At 47.0% G+C, this 18,526-nt stretch overlaps 1 protein-coding gene across 1 annotated transcript in view; it reads right to left on the bottom strand.

Annotated features, from left to right (window-relative positions):
• The window catches only part of LOC309346004 (phospholipase A2 inhibitor and Ly6/PLAUR domain-containing protein-like), a 184,402-nt gene that overhangs the window by 780 nt on the left and 165,096 nt on the right, over window positions 1–18,526 (bottom strand). The window lies entirely within an intron of this gene.

Below are 18,526 nucleotides of genomic sequence, written 5' to 3'. Positions count from 1 at the left end.
ATGATAATTTTACTAAGTTAGTTTTTAAAATAGTATATTTAAGAAATCTCAAAGGACTCTCAAGACACAAAGAATATTAATAAACAGGTTATACTTATAAGATATAATGAAATCGGAGAATTTGATAACACGCTTAATTGATAAGATTAACCAAATCAAATTCTTGTGGGCAGGTGAGTTGCAATAAAATGGGAGGAATTCTATCCCTGCCATCTCCTGGGCATGCTAAAAGTCACATGCTACGGCCACACAGCAAGATCTGAAAACAACACTCCCTCCCTGGTGTCTGAACCTTGAGTGAACCTGCCGTAAGTCAACAGGGTGATCCAGCAGCAAAAAAAAGCTTGAGATGCACTTCATTGTCTCTCAGGATGGTTGGGTGCCAACTAAGTCTCCCTCATTGCCCCACTGTGATCTAAGTATCCAGAGAATCCTCCTTTTATTTTACCATATCTATTTTCGTGTTAAACACATCAAACATAAAGCAGGTGAAAAAGGCGACTCCCAAGAGCCAATCAGGTACTCACCTCAGAATTGTTACTCAACCCTTAAAAGAGAAACTAGCAAAGCCAAGGCTATAAAGGGCAGCAGAAATAATAGAAGAAAGAATGTAGGGCTGAAGCATCACAAATGGCCTGGAATCTGCCTCTGTCCTCCTGAGGCAAATCAGCCATATGTCCCTCCCCCATTCATTCCAAATTCCCTCTCAATGTAGCCTTATTCCTGAAAAATATGCTGAAAGAATGGTTTCAGGTTAAGAACGGACCTCCGGAATTAATTAAGTTATTAACCAGAGGTAATAGGAAATCCTGTTAATGAAAGACGGGACTCCCAGGTGCCATCTGGTGTCAAATTGTTATAATGCATATAAAGCGCTTTATCTTTACGGATGTAGCTAAATCATGACATCAACAAAATAATGTATGGTTGTAGAAGGGAACATATCCCCCCTCTCTTCCTCCTTCTGTGTATCCCCTAAATGAATTCTGAGGGTTTTCCCAATTCTGTGGAGCAGATTTTGGGAGGATACAGAGCACATACATGCAGAAGATAGAATAAATTCTCTGGCACAACTGTAAATCCTTGCACTAATGGTCTGAGTTAACCAGATACTGCTCATTGTTACAGAATTTAAGGAAATGTAATACATTCCTTTTACATAATAAATATTTGTTTTGAGGAAGATGGACACATATTGTCCTGGACTGCATCCTAGTTGTGGAGAGATCCGGATTCAACTGGGGTGAAGCAATCAATGCCTTTTTTTTACTTTTGTTCAGAAGGGTATTTTATATACACATCTCACTCTGAATCCTCCTTCCAGACAATCAAGTGGCATTATGAGAGTTAAAGGACACAGACCAGGCAGGCAAAACAATACGGAAGGGTGCATAGTCGGATCAATGAGAAATATGATCCCTCTCATTGTTCCAGCAACATGCAAGGGAAAGGGAGGAAGGGAGAGGAGGAGACACGGAGAGAGTCTGCATAACCAAGAATTACTAGGCCTTTTTTCCTTGTCTGAGTAGCAATCTTACTGGTATAAATAAGTCCTTTAAAAACAACACACTGGGTCTCATTCTCTAGGCAGTTGATGGTCTTCTCACTTTTACACATTTCCTCCGCTTTGGAGAAGCAGGATGGGCACTGCAAACCATTTTCAGCCATCATGTTGCGATCAGGAACTGCCAAAATCAAAAGTATAGTGAGCATGCTGATGTTTTTCTCTGTTTTTTATCTCTGTGTTATTTTAATGCAATCCACCCTAGGTTTTGGTGGGGCAGCTGCAAGTACTCTTGGATAAAATATAATCTAGACACAATCTGGGTTCAGGACTGAGCATGGGACAAAGTCACCATTGGTCTTTGAGATGAATGACCTTTACATAAAGGGAACTGGGGGAGTGTGAACTTTCTTCCCTTCTCAATCTCTCAGAAGGTTTTCCTGCCATTGATTATGGTGTAGGCTGTATGAAAGCATATGCTCTTAGTCCCTTATCTTTGTACAGAGTTTCTGGCTGTCTTTTGCACTTCAGCAATGAACTAACCGTCACTTTCTGTGAATTCCCTGAGACCTGCAGGTACAGGGCAGTATATAAATTCAATAAATAATAATAATTAATAATAACTGCCAGCTATGTCAGTGCTTATTTTGTCAATTAAAAGACTGACCAGAAGCAGTTCAAGGGTCATTTAGGACGACACCTGGATAAGATAGGTGGGTTGTAAGGCCCATATTTGGATCATCTAATTGAATGTTACCTTAAAGGGACCATAACCAGTTTATGAGCTGTTTCATGCACCTAGGTATCCAATTATGTTGCTTTAAATATCATTCATGGCTAATTATGCATAGGGAAAGTTGTAAAGGCATCTTGAAGATTGTATTCTTGACCCCGATTTTCATTTTTATTTTTTTACTTATCCACTTGGTTAATTAATGTAGGCAAAATTCCTAAACTGACATAACTGACCCTTCTATAGACACTTCTAAATCCTACTGAAGGGCCATAAGGCTATTATTTTATAGTATATTATTTTCTTTTTTATATCCAACACTGCTCTTCTTCCTTCTGCCTGTGGCAGAACAAACCTTCTTTCTTTAACAGACTGAAATATCCTGGGCCCCTTGCAGGAATGTGCCAAGGTCATAAAACCTAGCCATAAAACAATGAACTGTTCTTCTAGCAGAGGGAGGGCTGGGCTGGGGGTAGTCTCTCTTTGATGGATGTTATATTCCTATATTATCTCTTACACTAAAATCTCTATTGGTTTCATATATATATATATATATATATATATATATATATATGCAGGTTTTGGTGTCCTCGGGTGTCTTCCCGTGTAAAAGTTGGGGTGTCTAGGCGACGTTTCGACGAGGTCTCACTCGTCATCTTCAGGCTGGTGCTTTCGGCTTCTTGTTACTGGAACTTCCAGTAACAAGAAGCCGAAAGCACCAGCCTGAAGATGACGAGTGAGACCTCGTCGAAACGTCGCCTAGACACCCCAACTTTTACACGGGAAGACACCCGAGGACACCAAAACCTGCATTCCTGTACCCGTGAAAATCTACGAAAGCAAATATCTTACCTCTACGGGGAGGAAACCTTCCAGCTGACAAGAACCTACGAGAAACTAGAAGTCCGAAGAGCCACCATCTTATGTGATCTCTTGTTCCTACGCAACTGCCGAGACAACAACTTAATTCCCACATGCTTCCAACTTAAATTCCATTCTAAAACCCCAGCCACCGAAAGGATCCTGAAACGAACTGAACTATCCCTAATCAGAAACGAACTACACAAGAAAAGATACCTACTAGACCAAACCAACAAAGATCTACTCACTCTTCACCTCAAACTCTGTAACAAAATCCACCCTGCACTCTGGGACAAATGCAAACAACTAGCCGTCTGGAGAGCTGAAACGGAGACCTCACATAAGACAGACACACACACCAACAAACTCCACAAACTAGAGAAACGCCAGAAGCCCAGCCACCCTCCACAGCAACCCATGAAACAAACAGTACATAACATATCAGACAGGATCCTCACCACAACTGAAACCAAAGTACTCTCCAAAGGTTTCAACTTTGCAGTCGCCCCGAGACGCATCCCCACGGAAAACATCATATGCGGAGTCGAAGCTAGCCTAACCAAAATCAACCCAGATGAAGCCAATAAAATCAGACTTGAAGTCACCAACATCCTCTGCTCCAGCAAACCACCCAGAAGCAATTTACACAAAGAAGAACAGAAAGCACTCACCAACCTGAGGAAAGACAACAACATAATCATTCTCCCAGCAGACAAAGGTAATGCCACAGTGGTGATGAACACATCGGACTACCAAGCAAAACTATCAAATCTACTCCAAGATCCTGCCTACAAACCTATAAAAACAGATCCCACCACCTACCTGGAAAAAACCACCAAATCCAAAATAAAAGCCTCTCCTATCAGTGAAGAAATCCAGCTAAGAATCATCCCCAGAGAAAAATCATCCAGATGCCCCAAACTCTACGGCCTCCCCAAGATACACAAAGAAGGAACACCACTCAGACCAATAGTCAGCTCCATAGGCTCACCTCTACAAAATCTCGCTAAATTTCTCGCCAAGCAACTTCAGCCCTATGCAGAATCCATCTCTTCACACGTACCAAACTCCTTCCAGTTCATAGAAACAATAAAGAAGCAAAACCTACATCCTAATGACCTACTTGTGAGCTTCGATGTTGTATCTCTCTTCACACAAGTGCCCATTAATGAAGCCTTGACAGCTATTCAAAACAAATACAATCCCCCCGAATACATCTTGGACCTGACCAACCACTGCCTAACCAACACGTACTTCATCCACAATGGACAAAGATACAAACAGATAGAAGGAGCACCTATGGGATCACCCCTCTCACCGGTCATCGCAAACCTGTACATGGAACACTTTGAAACCAATGCTTTAGACAAGTCAGAACACAAACCCAAACTTTGGCTCAGATATGTTGACGACACCTTTGTAATTTGGCCACACGGGAAAGAAAAACTGGATAGCTTCCTCACACATCTCAACAACTTACACCCCAAAATACAATTCACTATGGAAATAGAAGCCAACAACCAACTTCCCTTCCTTGACGTCCTAATCTACAAAAAACCTGATGGCTCCCTAGGACACACTATCTACCGGAAAAAAACACACACCAACCGCTACTTACATGCACAATCACACCACCACCCTGCACAAATAAACTCCGTAGCCAAGACTCTCATCTCCAGAACCAAACGCCTGGCTGACAAAGACCACTTGACAACTGAGTTACAGAATCTCTCAAACGTGTTAATTGCCAATGGATACCAGCAAAACAGGATTACGAAGCTAATCCAAAAGGAAACACCCCCCAAAAACCAAGACACAGAAGAAAACAATGGCATGGCCCTCCTTCCTTATATCAAGGGCACTACAGATAAAATTAGCAAAATCCTCCATAAACACAATATCAAAACAGCCTTTTGCACCAACCAAAAAATAGCCAATATCCTCAGAAACCCCAAGGATAAAATCCAGTTGGAAAACCAAGGGATCTATGAAATACCCTGCAAAGTCTGCCCAGCCACGTACATTGGACAAACAAACAGACGAATAAATGCACGTATCGCAGAACACAAGAATGCCGTCAAAAAAGAAGAAAAAACTTCCTCTCTTTTCCAACACATGAAAGAAACAGGACACGAAATTAATTTTGCAGATTCCAAATTGCTCTTTAACACGGAACATCACCACAAGAGAATAATCATGGAAGCCATCGAGATAGAGAAACACCCTCACAACATGAACAAGCGTGACGACACATCCCGCTTGCCAGACATCTGGAAATTAGCCCTCCCCACAAAAACTGACACCAGATCCAGAGGCACACAGAACGCCAACACCAATCAACCACACCAGACCCAAACCCAGACCCTCTCCACAGATGAATTACAGACACCATCCAGTAGCCAATCCATGGTGGCACCTCCGGATGCTGCACCCCCCTGCAATCCCTACACAGATCTGGCTGACACAAGCCACAAAACCACAGCTCGCCCCTATACACGAAGCCAAGCCAGAGCACAACTAAGTACAGTACAGCCATCTTCTCAGGAAAACTCTTCACAAAGTTCAAGAGGTCAAGACACAAAGACTTTAACAACTAATCCACACCTAATGACCCACCTAAGTGGTACTCAGGATATCACTCAAGAAATCACTCAAGATATCTCTCAAGTAATTAAGGAACAAAAGAAGAAAAGGCACACTAGCCTGGGAACTTCCTCTCTGCCCAGAACATTGGAGGCTATACACCACACCCCCTCTACAGTATTTATAGGAACTCAAACACTGAGATCCTGCTCTGTTCCAGTAACAAGAAGCCGAAAGCACCAGCCTGAAGATGACGAGTGAGACCTCGTCGAAACGTCGCCTAGACACCCCAACTTTTACACGGGAAGACACCCGAGGACACCAAAACCTGCATATATATATACATATATACACACACACATATTATATATAGAAAAACTTTCCTACGTATATAGCTAATTATATTATCTTATTTACCTAATAATAATAAAAGCAAGTATCTCTTTGGGCTTCCTCTCCCTATAGACCCCCCCTTCCCATAGAAGCATGAGAAATGACTGATTGCTCAGCCAAAAGATAACGGGTTGCTATCCCAACTCCAGCAGCCCAGGAGGAGGGAGGAACTAGAATATGTGAAATTAGGAAGTTAGCCCCTTTTATGGAAAAACAAAAGTTTTAATTCTATACCATTTCTTGTAAATCACATGTTTTCTGGGAAATCAGATGATAGACCGTCACAGGGGGTATAAAAAGGCTGGCAAGCCCAGAGAGGGGGCTCTTCTTTTTGGCAGGGCAGGCAATGAGCATTAGCCTGTCTGTACCTTTTTCTCATGACAAATAAATAACTGATTTTACTGCTTTCAAATTGACTCTTTGAAGCGTTTCTGATGCTCTGAGAATTACAAGGAACTAAAGCAGGACCTAACACTAGGAAATAAACATGACTCATGTCAGAAGCAATCTACCATATTTTTTGCCCTATAGGACGCACCGTCCCATAAGGCGCACCTAGTTTTTTGGGGGGGAAATAAAGGCAAAAAAAAAAAAATCCCCCCAAGGCTCGGGGCTGGGAAGGCCTGAGCTTCCGCTGACCCCAGTCCCCAAACAGGCAGCTCTCTGCAAGCCGTGGGAGCCCAGTGCTGGCTCCCGCTGCTTGCGGAGAGGTCCACGAAGCCTGGAGAGCGAGAGGGGTTGGTGCGCACCGACCCCTCTTGCTCTCCAGGCTTCAGCAAAAGCCTGCATTCGCCCCATAGGACGCACACACATTTCCCCTTCATTTTTGGAGGGGAAAATTGCGTCCTATAGGGCGAAAAATACGATACTTCTGAGGTAACCATTTTGGGGAAGTGGGTCATTAAAATAGCAGATTAGCACAGCAGCACAACAAAGGAATGGAAGCTGCTCCCTGTGTAGTAATAAAAAAAGGATTAGGTTTTATTAGAATATGAGGGATGTGACCGTTCTCAGAAAAAGAAAAACTGCCAAGGCAAGGATGCTGCTGTGCCTATGAGAGGGAGAGGACATAGTATGGTGGATGTTGTCAGGGTTTTAGGGAGAGAGGAGACAGAGAGCGAGGGCGAGGAGGAAGAGGACGACAACGAGCCGAGGTTGTCCCAAAGTCCGTCTAGCGAATCAGAGGATTCCCAGAAGGGAGCCCCCCTGGTCAGGCCAAGGGGCAATAGAGAGGGAATCAGTCAGAGAGAGGGGAACGAAGAGGGAATCCCCAGTGGGAGTGGCAAAGCGGGACCAGCTCCCCCGTCGGAACGGAGTAGAGGGGGGGGAGTTGCCAGTGTGTCAGAAAGAGCAGGACAGGAAGGAGGAAGGGGGAGGAGTTCGGAGCAAGACGTCCTGCCTGAAAGGGAGGAGTGTAGTACCGAGAGCAGCGTAACTGTAGAAAGGAAGGTCAGAGGCAACGTACGCGCGCCAAGTTCAAATATAGAGGCGCGCGGAAATGAGGAGAGCTCTGAGGAGGAGCCTGGTGCCAAAGCACGAAGGAGGGGGGAGCAGGCGGGAGAAGACTCAGCCTCTGGGGAGTCCCGGAAAGAGGGAAGACAGGGGGGCAGGAAGACCCTGCGGAAAAGGAAAGAGAGGAAAAGGTGGAGCAGTACAAGCCTCTTAAATTGGTGCAGGGGAGGGACGGACTCAGAGGGGACTTCTAACATCTAAGGGTAACAGATGCGGAGCCACGGAGTTTGGATGTAATGACGACAATGATCTTCAATAAAACCTTTTGTATATAGCTTGGACTGGACTTTGGTCTCTTGTGAGCTGGGACCCAGGGTGGCTCTGACAGAAAGTCCCCTCCAAAGAACGCAAAATTTTTTTTTTTTGCAAAGCTCACGAACGGTGACAGCCATGACTGCGGAGGAGCAGTTGACAGCGCTGCGAACTACAGTTTCCGAACTCACTGCTGCAGTCCTTGCGTCTCAGAAGAAGCATGACGAAATGGAGAAGCGCTGCCAGGACCTGCAAACAAGGTGGGAACGTGCAAGCAGGGAAGGGTTCCCAGGGTCCAGATCAGAGGGGATTGGACTTGGACGGAGGGGGGGCAGCCTAGTCACCCACTTCGATGGGAACCTGAAGCACTACCCCAGTTTCAGAGCAGACGTTTTGTATGCATTGCACTTGCTTCGTCATGACTTTAAAGATGAGGAGGAGAAAGTGGGGTTTATTGTTTCTCACTTGCATGGGCCGGCCAGAGACTGGTTGCGCAATTTGTGGCGTGAAGATGGCCCTGCCCGCCGCGATGCAGATGAATTCATTAAAGCGATGGATGCCTGCTTCCAGTCTACTGTAGATGTGGATCTTGCACGCAGGGAAATTTTTGGATTGCGGCAAGGCAAAGCCACTGTGCGTCAGTACCATTCTAGATTTTTTGCTTTACTGACTGCGCTAAGCTGGGAGAAGGATTGTGCACCTGTGAGGGATTTGTTCTGGGAGGGGCTCAGCGGTCCCATTAAGGATGAACTTGCCAGGGGAGACAGACCCCAGACCCTGGAGGAGCTTGTGCAGAGGGCTTTGGCGATTGGGATACGGCACGAGGGACGTCCTTGGCACACTGAGGAAGAACGTCAGGTGCGTCCACCAGCGAGGACGTCTTCTTTCATCCCCAGGGAGTTCAGTCAGTCACATCCTTCGCCACTGGGAAGGCAGGGGGAGGAGCCCATGGAACTTGGTGGTGCTAAGGCTCAAGCAACAGCCAGAGCCCCAGCTTCCGGTGCAGTGAAGGCAAAGCCTCCTAGAGGGACCAGGAAGTGTTACATTTGCGACAGTGCACAGCACATGGCGAAAGAGTGTCCCCAGAGGCTGCAGAAACACACTGCAGCTTTAGCAACTGTTGCAGCAGAAATGATGCAAGCAGAGCAACCTCAGGGAAACGACAGTGCCTGGCTGGAAGCAGAGCTGCTGGGGCTCAGCCAGGCGAATCTGTAGAGCAGTCCCCAGCGCTTTTGCAACGCACAGACCCTTTACCACCCAAGCCAGCGGTGCAGCTCACTGCAACACTTCAGTTGCCGAATGGAACCACCCTGGAAGTCCCCATCACGATTGATTCTGGGAGCAACGCAGATTTTGTGGGGACGCACTTTGTCAAGCAGCATCGCATAGCGCTTCTGCCAGCGACAACACCTCTGAACGTAGTCACGGTGGATGGCAGGAAATTGCTAGGAGGACAAGTTGTGCAACAGACGCCTCCCATGGTGATGAGGATTGGAAATCATCGAGAAGTCATCAGCTTCAATGTCACCCGCCTTTCAGACACGCCTATAGTATTAGGCATGAGTTGGCTGGAGAGACACAGTCCTGCTGTAGCGTGGTACCAACGGCAGATCACCTTTTGCTCATCGTACTGTGCTCAACATTGCATCCAGTCCAGCCAGGAGGAGGGAGCTGAGCAGCAGTTGCAACTTGGCATGGTGCAGGCAGTACCCCGCAAGTACGAGGGGTTCCTGGAGGTTTTCTGCGAGAAGGAAGCTGACCAGTTGCCGCCCCACAGGCCTTATGATTGTGCCATCGACCTGGTGCCAGGGGCGCAGTTGCCGACTGCAAAGCTGTATTCCATGTCTGAGGACGAGATGCAAGAACTCAGGGAGTTCATAGAGCACAATTTGAAGCGCGGATTCATCCGAGAATCGAAAGCGGTGGGGGGCAGTCCTGTTTTCTTTGTAAAGAAGAAAGACACGCCCCAGAAAAGACTCATTGTGGACTATCGATTCATAAACAGTAAGACCAAACCCAAGGCCTTCCCCATGCCCAAGATAGATGATCTCCTGGCAACCGTAAGGAAGGGGAAGATCTTCACCAAATTGGATCTGCGTGGAGCGTATAACCTCATACGCATCCGGGAGGGCGATGAGTGGAAGACGGCCATGTTCACGCCTCTGGGCACGTACGAATACAGAGTTATGCCATTTGGTCTCCAAAATGGATCTCACGTCTTCCAAGCATTTATGCATCACGTGCTAGCGGGACTTCTCTACAAGAAATGCGTGTGTTTCCTCGACGACATCCTGATCTTTTCGGAAACGGAGGAGGCCCATGAGAAGGACGTAAAGGAAGTCCTGCAGAGACTACGGGAGAACAAGCTCTACGCCAAGTTAGAGAAGTGCCAGTTTGATGTGACGGACGTGGATTTCCTAGGCTACAAGCTGTCCGACAAGGGGCTGGCCATGGACAGCGCCAAGGTCCGCGCGGTGTTGGACTGGAAGAGCCCTCGCAATCGGAAGGAAGTCCAAAGATTCATCGGCTTCGCCAACTTCTACCGCAAATTCATCAGAGGTTTTGCAAAGGAGACGGCAGCGATCACGGACACTCTCAGTTCCAAGAAAAAGAGGTTCGTGTGGACGGAACAGGCGGAGCGCTCTTTTCAGAAGCTTAAAAGCCTTTTCGCCTCCGAGGAGCAGCTGCTGCACGTGAATCCAGGCAAGCCCATACGACTAGAGACCGACGCGTCAGACAGAGCGGTTGGAGCCGTACTCCTGCAAGAAGATCCACATGGAAACTGGAGACCCGGTGCCTTTTACTCCAGAAAGCTCAGCAAAGCGGAGCAAAACTACACCATATGGGACAGGGAGCTGTTAGCCATTCACGCAGCTTTCAAAGCGTGGCGACACTTCCTCATAGGAGCCAAGCACACAGTACAGGTCCGCACGGATCACAAGAACCTAGAGTATTGGCGCACGGCGAAGCTCCAAAGCCAGAGGCACATGCGCTGGGCGGAATTCTTCGCGGATTTCGACTTTCGGATAGAGTACGTCCCAGGAGATTCCAACGTTATAGCCGATGCGCTATCCAGGAAACCGCAATATCTCGATGAAGCGGCGCCTGTAGCAGCCAAGCACATTTTCGCACCGCAGGCGTGGTCGTGCGCTGCCGCCACAGTAGATCTGGACGCGGTGCGACGCGCGTTGCAAGTGGATCAGTTCGCACAGTCCAAGATGGAGGAATTGCGCAGAGGTGTGCAGAGTGGCGAAGAGTTCCAACTACGCGACGGGCTGCTAACTCGCAAAGGTGCCCTCTACGTGCCAAGCGACGAGCTTCGCGCAAAGGTTCTGCAGCAGTTGCACGACGCCCCCAGTGCGGGCCACTTCGGTAAGGAGAAGACAATAGAACTGGTGGCAAGAGACTTTTGGTGGCCCCGGATGCGTGGAGAGGTAGCGGATTACGTCGCCAGGTGTGACACTTGTCAGAGGTTCAAGCCAGTACACCAGAAGCCAGCGGGGCTGTTGGAACCGCTGGAAACGCCACAGCAACCGTGGGAGAGGGTAGCTCTGGACTTCGTTACTGACCTGCCCAGCTCCAGGGGGAAGACGGCGGTACTGGTGGTTGTGGACCTGTTCACCAAGATGGCGCACTTCATTCCATGCGCAAAGGTGGCGACGGCGGAACAGACTGCCAAACTCTTCATCGATCACGTGTTCAAGGTGCATGGGCTGCCGCAGTCCATCCTGTCCGACAGGGGGCGCCAGTTTGTTTCCAATTTTTGGCAGAAGCTTTTAGGTATCCTGAACGTCAAGATCAACCTCACGTCGGCGAGACACCCACAAACCAACGGCCAAGCTGAGAGGGTCAACGCGATCATGCAGCAGTACCTGAGATGTTACGCCAACCAGCGACCAGCAGTTTGGGTGGACTACCTGCCGATGGCAGAGTTTGCCTATAACAACACGAAGCACGCGTCCACGGGGGTGACGCCGTTTTTCGCGAACAATGGTCGTCACCCCAGAACCTTCCCGGGGTTCGTGGCACCGGGAGAGGGGGTGCCGCAAGGAGCCGACCAGTTTGCAGCGGAGCTGCAGGAGGTGCACGAAGAGTTGCGGAGACATTTAGAGCTGGCCAAGCAAGCATATAAGGTGCAGGCTGACAAAAACAGGAGAGAGGGAGAGGAGATCCAGGTGGGGGACTGGGTGTGGTTAGCGGCCCAAGCGATGCCAGCCAAGTCGTTGGCCAAGAAGAAGCTGGGGCACAGGCAGTTAGGGCCGTACCAGGTGGAGGCTAAAATCAACCCTGTAGCCTTTCGACTAGCCCTCCCCGAAGGTTCCAGAGTGCACCCGGTCTTTCATAGATCGGTGCTCACTCCCTACAAGGCACCGCACAGGTTTCAGGAGTCTGACACAGTCACGCAACAACACACTAAGTCACAGGAGAGGGAGAGGGCGCCTAGGGCCGAACCACTCAACGAGGTCACAGAGATCCTGGACTCGAGATGGGGGCAAGAGGGAGTAGAATATTTTCTAGTCAGAGAGGGTGCCCCAGTCAGTGCCAATGGTTGGGTGCCGGGCTACGCCTTAGACGAACCTCTTTTAAAAGACGAGTTCCATGCCCTTTTCCCTCATAGACCCATGCCAGCCGAGTACTTTGATGACTGGCTCTTTACGCCCACATGTTCAGGCAGCACTTTCCACGGCTTTTCTTCAGCTGAAGAAAGGTCGCCGGACTCCAACTCGCCCAGGGGATCGTGTTCGGGGGTGGACACAGAACCCTCTTATTGGTGGGACGAGCAACCAGAGGAGGACTGGCGCAGGAAATGGCTGACGGGACCTTGGCAGGCAGCACCGGACCAGGTACCAATGGAGGAGGGAGAAGAGAACACCTTGGGTCAAGAACCCGAATTCGAACACTCGTACAACGAACTGCAAACAGAGGAGATGGAGGTGCAGAATCTGTATCCTGCGTCCGCCTCCGAAGAGCGGCAGCTTCCACAACCTGCACCCGATGAGAGAGAGGGGGGAAGGGGGGGCTTCGAGGGGGGGATGGATGTCAGGGTTTTAGGGAGAGAGGAGACAGAGAGCGAGGGCGAGGAGGAAGAGGACGACAACGAGCCGAGGTTGTCCCAAAGTCCGTCTAGCGAATCAGAGGATTCCCAGAAGGGAGCCCCCCTGGTCAGGCCAAGGGGCAATAGAGAGGGAATCAGTCAGAGAGAGGGGAACGAAGAGGGAATCCCCAGTGGGAGTGGCAAAGCGGGACCAGCTCCCCCGTCGGAACGGAGTAGAGGGGGGGGAGTTGCCAGTGTGTCAGAAAGAGCAGGACAGGAAGGAGGAAGGGGGAGGAGTTCGGAGCAAGACGTCCTGCCTGAAAGGGAGGAGTGTAGTACCGAGAGCAGCGTAACTGTAGAAAGGAAGGTCAGAGGCAACGTACGCGCGCCAAGTTCAAATATAGAGGCGCGCGGAAATGAGGAGAGCTCTGAGGAGGAGCCTGGTGCCAAAGCACGAAGGAGGGGGGAGCAGGCGGGAGAAGACTCAGCCTCTGGGGAGTCCCGGAAAGAGGGAAGACAGGGGGGCAGGAAGACCCTGCGGAAAAGGAAAGAGAGGAAAAGGTGGAGCAGTACAAGCCTCTTAAATTGGTGCAGGGGAGGGACGGACTCAGAGGGGACTTCTAACATCTAAGGGTAACAGATGCGGAGCCACGGAGTTTGGATGTAATGACGACAATGATCTTCAATAAAACCTTTTGTATATAGCTTGGACTGGACTTTGGTCTCTTGTGAGCTGGGACCCAGGGTGGCTCTGACAGATGTCTTCATTGTAGGCCTCAGGTTGTATATATTTATGCATAACCATATATCATAAAGGCATCTTAATCTTAATCTTAATCACAGTGCATTATGGTCCCACAGGAAACACAGAGCCTGGGTTACAGCATGCCTAGTACCCAAGGAATCTCACATCACTTGGATATAGGGGTGATGTGTAACCATATCTTAACATACAGTAAAAACATGGCTGGGACAAGGGGCACTGGCACTGTGCAGGATCAGATCCTCCCACCTATCAGAAGGATGATCTGATTCTGCATGGTGCTGCTTTGAGGAGCAAGAAGAAGGAGAGGCCTGGTTAGAAAGGCAACCCATCCCTTCTCTGGCAGACGTATCTGCCAAGTAAAAGGTAAAGGGACCCCTGACCATTAGATCCAGTCGCGGACGACTCTGGGGCTGTGGTGCTCATCTCACTTTATTGCCCAAGGGAGCTGGCGTTTGTCTGCAACCAGCTTCCGGGTCATCTGGCAGCATGACTAAGCCACTTCTGGCGAACTAGATCAGCACTCGGAAATGCCGTTTACCTTCGCATTGGAGCAGTACTTAGTTATCTACTTGCACTTCGTGCTTTTGAACTGCTAGGTTGGCAGGAGCAGGGATCGAGCAATGGAAACTCACCCCATTGCGGGGATTTGAACCGCCGAACTTCTGATCGGCAAACCTTAGGCTCTGTGGTTTAACCCACAGTGCCACCCGTGTCTCCAGCTAGGTCCCTCTTTTTCACAGTTTCTCCTCATGACTGCCTCCCCATCCTGCCTGACTCTCCATCCCTTCAGAGCCCCTAATAGTCCTGAGCTGCTCAACCCAACCTGTAGCCACCTGGGGCTGTCTCACCCCATTTGAATGAGGCACAGATTCTCTAAGTACTGCTGATTGACTAAGGATCCAGGCCATGGCCACATTCAGTGCAAAACCCTAAAATGTTAATGATTCTAAATTGATGCAGATACGTACGGCTGAGAGTTGCATTGTTACACATTTTAGTCCTGCAGCAGTGCTTCTTCATCTGAAAGAATTTACCATCCCCTGCAGTGAAGCTGTAATGGCCTGGGGAACAGTATCTGGATGACGAGCATTGATTCAAAAGTTGCTCTTTGAATTTCACTATGAAAAAGAGTTTGAAAGAATTAACTAGATATGGAGGTTTATTGCTCCTAAGACACTTTCATTGTAATGGTTCCAATTTTCTGTAATGTCTGAATGAGAACCTTTTCAAACAAATAACATGGAAAGTATTATTAAATTCGGCAATATAAAGTGATGGGTTTTATGAATTAAAATATGTACACACCACCATGTCATAGAAAGAAAAAATTACCAATATGTCTTCCAGCCAAAATACTTAAAGCATTCAATAAAAGCTATTAAAAGTAAAGAAACAGATATCAATTAACCAGTGGAAAGATGTATTCTGAATGGCTTGTATGAGCCTGGTGGATTACAAATTTTTCTGCAGGTATTTAAAAGATGATTGCCAAGGATGGGTTGAATAATAGTGAGACTAGAGAAGCCAATATAAGTCAGATGATACTACCCTGGCCTTGGCTAAGTTCCTCTCAGAAGTAATAAGAAATAGAAACCTACATACTCCGGATAAAACAAAGTGACCGAGAGCCAGTGTGGTGTAGTGGTTAAGAGCGGTAGTCTCGTAATCCTGGGTAACCGGGTTTGCGTCTCCGCTCCTCCACCTGCAGCTGCTGGGTGACCTTGGGCCAGTCACACTTCCTTGAAGTCTCTCAGCCCCACTCACCTCACAGAGTGTTTGTTGTGGGGGAGGAAGGGAAAGGAGAATGTTAGCCGCTTTGAGACTCCTTAAAGGGAGTGAAAGGCGGGATATCAAATCCAAACTCTTCTTCTTCTTCTTCTTCTTCTTCTTCTTCTTCTTCTTCTTCTTCTTCTTCTTCTTCTTCTTTTAATCTTCATTGTATTTCTCTTTTATCTGTATTTGTAGGTCTTTCGACTGAAATAAATAATGTTGTTCTTCTTGGCAGTATCAGTTGCATTTTCAGCTGAATTTCGGGGAAACACTTGAAGCAGCCATTGTCCAGAGCTATTTCAATGGCTTTTGTTTGATTTGCTCAATGCAAACAGCTAGAAGTCTGTAAAGTTTGATATTCAACCCAATTTGCAATGGGACGTGAATAATTTCGATTGCAACTGTAGTTTGTAAAATATAACCAAAGCTTTCAAAGCTTTATTACGACCATAGACCAGAGTAAAAGGCATTAAATTTGGAATGAATGTAGAACTTCATTTCAGGTCCAATCTGCAGCATTAAGAATCATGGCTTCTTCTATACTTCTGCATTCTCTCTGCTAGTTGATCATAACCGTTTACAGGGTGGGAAAATACTTTTCTGAACTTCTGTTGCCCAACCCAAGATACTTGGCAGAGGTTTAAAGACTGTCACAAGGCAAATCTAAAAAAATGTAGTATCAACACTGACAACTGGGAAACACTGGCCTGTGAGCACTCCAGTTGGAGAACAGCCTTTAACAAAGGTGTCATAGGCTTTGAAGACACTTGAACTCAGGACGCAAGGGAGAAACATGCTAGCAGGAAGGCACGCTTGGCAAATCCACACCTTGATCAACTCCTGTCTGGAAATCAATGCCCCCACTGTGGAAGGACGTGTGGATTTAGAATTGGCCTCCACAGTCACTTACGGACTCATTGTTAAAACCGTGTTTATGGAAGACAAACTTACTCAGCTACAAGTGATCGCCAAGGAAGAAGACTTGGCAGGGCACTTCAACTGCACCAACCTCACTGTCCCATTTCCCCTCTCCCTCAAAGTATGTAGCAATGATATAGGAACAGATGGTCAAGTGAGCACCACCATCCCACCCAGAATAGCCCCAAGGTATTTTGGCACTTGAGGCAAACCACAAAATGGCAACCGCACACTCTAGGGAAGAAGGGGTGGGTGAATATGTACATCAAGCTGGAAGTCTGATGCTTGTGATCAGGTGATTTTAGATTCCCCATTTTCAAATGTTAGCGATTCCTTACTGCAGGATTGGGAAGTTGTGATCCTCCAGATGTTTCTGGACTTCATCTCCCATCATCTCTGACTGGTGGCAGGATAGAGGAGGCAGATCGGAGTTCTCATTCATCTACAGCAAATGTGACACAGCTTCCTTACCACTAACTTATTAATTTCAAAAACAAAAGACAAAAATCGGATAAATCTTACCTATATTTGTACGCAGAACACTGGCAACACAGGAATCTTCTTGCAAGTTACAAGGTTTTTTTTGACTGCGAACATATGTCAGTCCAGTACTGTTAAACACATGTCTGCAGTACAGAGGTAATGCTGGGGATAGGAACAAAAGATTACTTCATGGATTATTATTATCATTAACGTTATTATTATTTGGTTTTGTGGTTTCCTTCATTTGACACAGAGAAGGAGGTGAGAGTGAATTAAATCTTTTAAATGAAATGGGGTTCAAGTTAATTAGTTCTTTAAAAAAAAAAAAAATTAAATGAGTAAAAGCCATTGGCCAGAACACTGGTTTAATTATTTCCAAGAGGTTTGAAGGTAAACCCTCCCTTTACCACGGCCCATTTTTCCTCCCATCCACTTCAATGCCTTTGTTTCTTCTACGGTTTGATTACAATCTTAGATGTGAGCTTAGCTAAAGGAGCAATGGCCAGACGATGAGCAAGAGGAAGGCAAATTGTGACAGATCCTTTCCCCCTTACTTGCAGGTCCAGTTTTAAATCTAAATTGGACTTATCTCATCATTTAGGCATGAAAAAAAGCATTGGGGAAACTGAGAACCCTCTGTAGGAATACTCTGTACCATCACCTACTAGACCTCTTGGGGAGAAGATTTTGCATTTCAACCAGTTTTAAGCAGAGTTAAATGAACATGGTTAGATGCAGGTGAAGAGAGTTGGATTTTAAGGGGGGGGTAGGAGAGTTAGGAGGGGAGCAAGAGGGGACTTCCTGGAAGCACATACTCTTCTGCATGATATGGACAAAGTGGAAATACAAACATTTTGATTCCTGTCTTGTAAGACTGACAAAGCTACCAATTTGAATGGCTACAGAAAAGGTTTACACAAATGATGCAGAATTAGGCTACCAGTGGCTACTAAACATAGTACCTTCAGTTACTAGCATATTTCAAATATCATTTTAAAACTCTATCCATTTCAGTTGCTCTTGGTTTCTATTTTTATTTATTTATTTGATTTCTGCACTTGCCTCCAAGCAGCTCAAGGCTGTGTACATGGTTCTCCGCTTCCCATTTTATCCTCACAAGAACCCTGTGAGGTAGGTTAACCTGAGGCATAGTGACTGGTCCAGGATACCCCAGCAAGCTTCGTGGCTGAGTGGGGATTTGAACCCTGGTCTCCTAGATCCCTGTCTGACCCTCTAATGACTACAACACAATAGCTCTCTTAAATTCAGCTCTCCGGATTCCTCTGTCCTCTGAATATAATTAAAAGTTGCCCATCCTACTGGTTCTTACTTACCTGAAGAAAGCAGGGGCAAGAAGAGGCATGTGCTCAGAAGTGCCTTCATCATTCTAGAAAGAGAACTGATGCACATAGAGGCTTACTTGGAGGGATTTATAGGCTACATGTTTGTGCTGCAGGCAACACTTGGGGACAAATGTTCAGTGAATTATGGGAAGAGGAGGGTTTCTTTCCCCTTTGGCATAAAGACAGAGAGAAAATGATGAAATTCAAAGCTCACTGTTGAAATTGTCTGAATTATTTAATAATAATAATAATAATAATAATAATAATAATAATAATAATAATTTATTATTTGTACCCCGCCCATCTGGCTGGGTTTCCCCAGCCACTCTGGGCGGCTTCCAACAGAGATGAAAATACAATAAAATGTCACATA

Source organism: Podarcis erhardii (assembly GCF_964252035.2).
Source record: "Podarcis erhardii genome assembly, chromosome: 7".
Classification (NCBI taxonomy): Eukaryota; Metazoa; Chordata; class Lepidosauria; order Squamata; family Lacertidae; genus Podarcis; species Podarcis erhardii.
The sequence above is the reverse complement of the archived record's forward strand: the minus strand, read 5'-3'. Positions and strand labels throughout refer to the sequence as shown.